A 6,276-nucleotide genomic window follows, 5' to 3' on the forward strand; every position below is an offset into this window, starting at 1 on the left:
GGGTCTTCATACCTAGTTGAACCCTAATTGTGCATCTTCAGCTTTGTCATGTACCTTTTTTTTTTACCATCACAGATTTTTATGCATTTACCTTAGCGGTGTTATGGTCCTCATTCCTACATTCCGAAAGAACACCGACAGACCAAACTGGAACAATTAATTTAATTCCTTCAAAAGTTACTTCTGCATCAACATTTTTATTTGGCATTTCTGAAAAAACAACTCGAAGTTTCGTTTAAGTTGTATTTGGTTACAGAAACAGTGTTGTTGAAATCAGTGTTGGTAATATCTCCATAAGTAATAGTTTTTTCCATTGACTTGGGAACTTGGTGAAGCTCTTTCAGGTGACTCCATTTAGGTTGGTTCAAGTTTCTAAAATCATTTAGGGGTGCATCATAGTCATATGTAGTTGAAATATATGGACCACCACACTTCCCAAAGTTGGTACCACCATGGTACAACAACAACAACAAATACAACAAACAATTATAATTTATAAATAATTTTTTTTTACTATGGCATTGTCATATATATTTATATGAATAATTCATGATATAAATAAAGTTTATTTACCATGTAGTAATTCTGGAAAGTTCCACCACGTTGGAAAAAATGAGCAACAAAAAAAGCAACATCTTCAGCAGTTCTATGAGGACGCTTTCCTCCCTAGTTTTTGAACCAACCAGTCCAATTCTCAGTCCACATATTAGGAGTGTTTGGGTTAGTCGGAGTGAAAGAGTCGCAGTATCAGCCATTACAAGTGTTAATCTGTTGCATCAAAATTGTCTTGAATACATAATCAAGATTATTATGAAAAAAATCATACTGAACGTAAAAAGGTTTCGGAAAGTTACCATAGATACAGGTGCATCAGATTCTTGACATATAATCCATGGAACACCAATATTAAGATATTCGGTCATGGTAGAACACCAATTTATATATGATTTTCCAGCATCGCCATAGTTCGATATAACGTTTCCATATTCATAGCGATGATAATAGGACCTCCTTATGCAGCAAAAAACTTCTCCTTTTTTGCCATATCAACAATCAGAGTTGTGAAGTTTTGCGCCTCATTCTACAAAATCAAAAATTTAGAAGTCAATTATAAAATTTCAATGACGCAAGGATAAGGAAATTAGTTGAATTTAATAGTTATCTTAAAAAATTCATTGTCAGTCCTAAGGTCAATAACTCCAGGCATGTTATGCAAACAAACTGGAAGCCACTGATCGAAAAACAACATAAACGCATTAGTTTCGCAAAAAAGAAAAAATGTACACTAAGAACATTTTCAATACTAAAAATACATGGCTAAGAAGCATACCCGTAGTTCCATTCAACACAAACATATGGTCCAATACGTAGAATCGCATAAATACCCGCGACTTGAACATCTTTGAGAAACCTTATCGGGTCTAAGTTACCTGAAAATCATGTTGCCAACAACAACTAAAACACTCATTAAATCAAAAACACGTATTTAATTAAATATAATAAATTGAGATTGACAATAACTTGACGACAAAGGGGTTCATGAGCATTCCAAAACATGGAGGTCTCAATAGTATCAAGTCCACCTTCTTTAGATTTCTTGATCAAATCAGGCCACATCTGAAGAAAAAGAAGACAAAAAAAAACTATAAGAAAACACTAATTTATAGTTTCCAAAAGCATGACGAAGTGTGACAGTGTATTTACTTCGGGTGTGCTATGAGGGTAGTGAATGGAACCATACAAGATAACTTGGTGTTCACCACTGATTAGCTCGCCCATGATAAGTAGCATCAACGCCAAAAGCAAAAAATGAGGACAAACTAAACAAAATAAAACCTAAGCAAATGTTTTTAAGATAATTCATCGTTTTTTTTCTTTTCTTTTCTGAACTCCGAAAAAAAATTGTGTAGAGAACTTGAAAAACAATAAAACAAAATAGCAAAATAAGTACAAAAATAGGGATCAAAAAAATAAACAATTTAGATCAAATCAGACAAAATAGTGTGTCTATCAGAAATCGATAAGAAGAAAAATAAATAAATGAAACAATGAAACAAAATAGCAAAATAAGTACAAGAATAGGGACCAACAAAATAAAAAATTGAGATCAAATCAGAATCAAACACAATAATGTGTCTATCAGAAAAACCGATAAGCAGGAAAATAAATAAATGGATTCACATCACATATCTCTTTGTATATCATAACGAAAATTTATATAGTTTCCGGTATAAACTTATATTTTCATATATCTATAATAATGAAAATCTAATCAACACATGCAATTAACAAACTTGTACATTAACAACAATATTGCTTGGACAGGGACCTAATATGATACGAAGCAAGTTGTTTCATAAAAATTAAAAATAAATATGTCTTTCAGCTTGTTAGCTTGTGTAATTAACATGCACACATCCGGGCATTTACTAAAGAAAATTTGTTTCAAGAAATGATATACTCATGCAATATATACACAAACAATATATATAATAAACAAACTAACTTATAAATCAATTTCACAGTAAAATAAATTGGACCTATCAAGCAATACATACAAGCAGTGAGAATCAAATCTAGTGCCACTTAATTAACAATAAAATAAAGTTTTTAAGTGATGATTTTTCTATAAAACTTGATATATGCTTCACCTTGTTAAAATAAAGCATGAGTATAGTTCATTCCACATACCACACTCCATTTTATAAGCTGCAACTCGACACAAACAGGAGAAACTTTTTTTTTTTTTTTAACTAATTGATGTTCGATCACCATTTTCAAACACAAATTTGACTTTGAACTAGCCAGGTATCGATTTTTCGATTATTCTCCGCAACGGTGGATTATATCACCTTCTTCCGTTAAATTACTCATGTCTTGTGATGAACTTAAGTAAATTACGTCCGTTAATGCAAAAGTTGTGGATTAAGAGTTGCTTATTTGAGAGAATCTATGGTTATTTCAATTTAAGGTACTCCGATAAGAGACGTCTTAGGATTTAGAAAAGTCTAAGTTATTCTTTAGTTTTTAAATCCACTACGCATCTTTACATTATACAAAAGCTAATCTAATTTACTTCAAAATAATTAAATTACATATTATTTTTTGTTTACCCTGAATCGACAAGGTTACTATATCTTGCTAATTGTGAATGTGTTCTTCATAGACGATAAACATCATTATAATCGACAAGTTTTATGTTTTCGACTTTGCCGATTTCAACCATATTATTCACCGATGGAAACATTATCCATAATTGGTAAGGTCGAAAATATACACCTTGCCCATCCGACACAACAAGGTCAAAAATACACACTTTGTACTTCAAATTTTGTGAAATTGTTGAAATAACATTGTCGGCAACGCAAAACAAACTCGATCTTGCCGATTATGCACATAATATTTTCTTTTCCAAATCAACAAAAGTCGACAAGATCGAAATATAAACCTTGGCGATCGTAATAATTAAAATCTTTGACAAAGAAAAACAAAATTCTACAAGGTGTTATTCATTTCTTCGCCGACTCTTGTCGAATATTATAGGGTCTAACACAAGTCGATAAGGTTTGAATTCAACTTCCCTGTTGACTTCTATCAAATCGGCATAGTAATTTAATTGACCTTGCCGACTCTGTCCAATTTGCCTCGTATTTATTTTCATTTGGGTTTCGGATTATTTTTTCGATGATCTAAAAAAAGACTCATTTATAATTTATAACTTCAATCTCACTAACCTAATCTAGCTACTAAGATCCTATCAAATCTACTAATTGGACCGTTTAGTTCTTAATATAACAAGGCAATTTTCATAGTTCCTAAAAACACTAAATTTGTAGTAATTGTATTTTATTTTATAGCGCCTAAAGAGCCCTAAAGAAGTGTATTCATGTAAATCTTTTTTTAAGAACTTTATTATTGAAGCCATAAAGGAAAAGTCATGAGGGTTGCATAGATTCAAACGTACAAAACATGTATAGGAGGATACATACTCATATCAAATTGCGCAAATGGTGCTTCATCCATAACTAAACTTAAATCTAATAAATATCAAAAAGAAAAGAAAGAGAAGAAAAGCCTAAATTTAGTTATTTATATTTTCATAAAGCTTTTAAGGATTCAATTTCTTTTATTCATTAATGCATTTAACTAAATTATTCATTTTGCCCCTTTATGTCGGTAGATTCAAAAAATATTACCCATTTGACAAGATTATTCGTTTATAGAGGTTTTTGCATGTGAATATCCCACTTTCTCATATTGACATATTGTCACCCTCAAATCCTCCCTCTGCAGCTCCGATAATTGAGTTTAATTTTTTGGGTTATTTTGTTTTTGGTACTCAGGTTTTGTCCATCTTTTGAGTTTGGTCTAACATTTGTCCAGCTTGGCCTTTGGTACCTGAAAAAAACGTTGACCCGCGTTGACTTGGCTAGAGCTTGACTTCAGTTTGATAATTATTATAAAAATTAAATAAAATCTAATTACTACTTTGATTTCCTGTTTTGCCCTTTTACTTTACCAAAAAAGTCTCTCCAACTCCCAAATTCATTTTCTACTTCACTTCTTCCGCCTCCAAAAACCCACAACTCTGCATAACCTTATTCACAACACCGGTAGGAATTCTTCTCCTCTCTCTACTATAACTCTCTTCTACTGCCATCGATTCTTTAGAATCTGCTGTACTTTCTTTCAGAGACGAATTGGTTCAGTTATGGAACAATTTGTGTTTAGTTAGGGTTTTGATGTTTTGATTAGATTAGGGTTTCGGTTCATCTTTGGGTTTCAATTTTGGTTCATGAAAGGATTTATGCAATAGGGGTTTCATTGGGTTTCAATTTTGGTCTAAAATCATTTGATTTGGATCTCGAATCAGAATTTCTATGCTTTGGGAGTTGAAATTTTAGGTTTTGATTTTTGATTTGGGGATCTTGAATGTGTTAATCGATTTCCTGAAACGATTATGAGATGGATGATAATGTTCTATTAAAGATTGCAACTGAATTTTATTATGTTCAGAGCATGAGAATTGGTGGTGTTTGTTGTTGAAATGACGAGATGGGTTTCGGTTGTTAGTGATGTTCGATGGGGTCGCTGATGATTTCCAACAATAATCAATGTTCTTGAGTTGCAAGGGACTGGTGTTTGCTATCGAGAAGTTAATGGCTTTGAAGATTAAAAGAAGATTGATAGTTGTGATGTTGTTGCAATTGTGGAATTGAAGCTGGAATCGAAGAAGAAAGTGGAATTGATGCTGTTACTCCTGGTGCAGTGAGGAATTATAGAAGAACTGAAGTTGAATTTTTTGATGTATGGTTGTGAAATGAGCTGAGACTGTGATGTGACATGGGGATGGTTTGAGTTGAATTGACACAACAAATGTCGTTGAGAAGAGAAGTACTGTGATGATGATGCCAAAGATTAAATCAGTAGAGTTTGATGCTCAAGGTTGGGAAGAATGGTTTGTTGATGTTGCAATGGATCTTACTGCTGCGACCGGAGATTGTATGGCTGAGATGTTGAGAATGTTGCAGGAATCAAATGTGTGGATTAATGGTTTAAGACAGAGCTGCAACTGGTTTTGGCTTAGGTCTGTGATGCACAACGATTGTGCTGGTGATGGTGAAGGCACTGGTGGTGAATTGGCCTGAGGCTATGTAGAAGTTTTAGATGGTTCTGGTGGTGGTGACTCGTAGGGAAGGAGGGTTATGGATCGACTGATCCTGGTGATGCTATGGGATGAATGGCTAGAGGGTTTTATTATACCTTGATGGTGATGATGGCGGTAGTTGTAGTGAGAGGGAGAGAAGTGGTGGTGGTGGCGGTGATGGGATGGAGAGAGGTGGAGGAAGCATCCTGTGAAGACCAATCATGAGAAAAAAATATCATGTTTTTCTACGGTTGCCAAACTTTACTCCCTTTGGTTTAAAATTAAGGGTAAAATAGTAAATTCGTTTAATTATGAGATTTTATATTAATTAAATTCGAAACGGAAGTCAAGAGTCAACCTGAGTCAACGTCTTTTTCAAGTACCAAATGCCAAACTGGACAAATGTTATACCAAACTCAAAAATTGGAAAAAACCTGAATACCAAAAACAAAATAACCCTAACTTTTTTTTTTAAATAAAAGAATCTCCATATGTGCAGGGACTAGTCCTAGAGTACGATTGTTCAGCATCAACCTTCACGTTCCCTTTTGCCTTCCTCGCTGGACCATCTCCGGCTCAACATGAGCTCGCTACTTTTTCCCATTCACGCTATTATGCAGCTCAAGTAA

The sequence above is a fragment of the Papaver somniferum genome, chromosome 1, assembly GCF_003573695.1.
Source record: "Papaver somniferum cultivar HN1 chromosome 1, ASM357369v1, whole genome shotgun sequence".
NCBI lineage: Eukaryota > Viridiplantae > Streptophyta > Magnoliopsida > Ranunculales > Papaveraceae > Papaver > Papaver somniferum.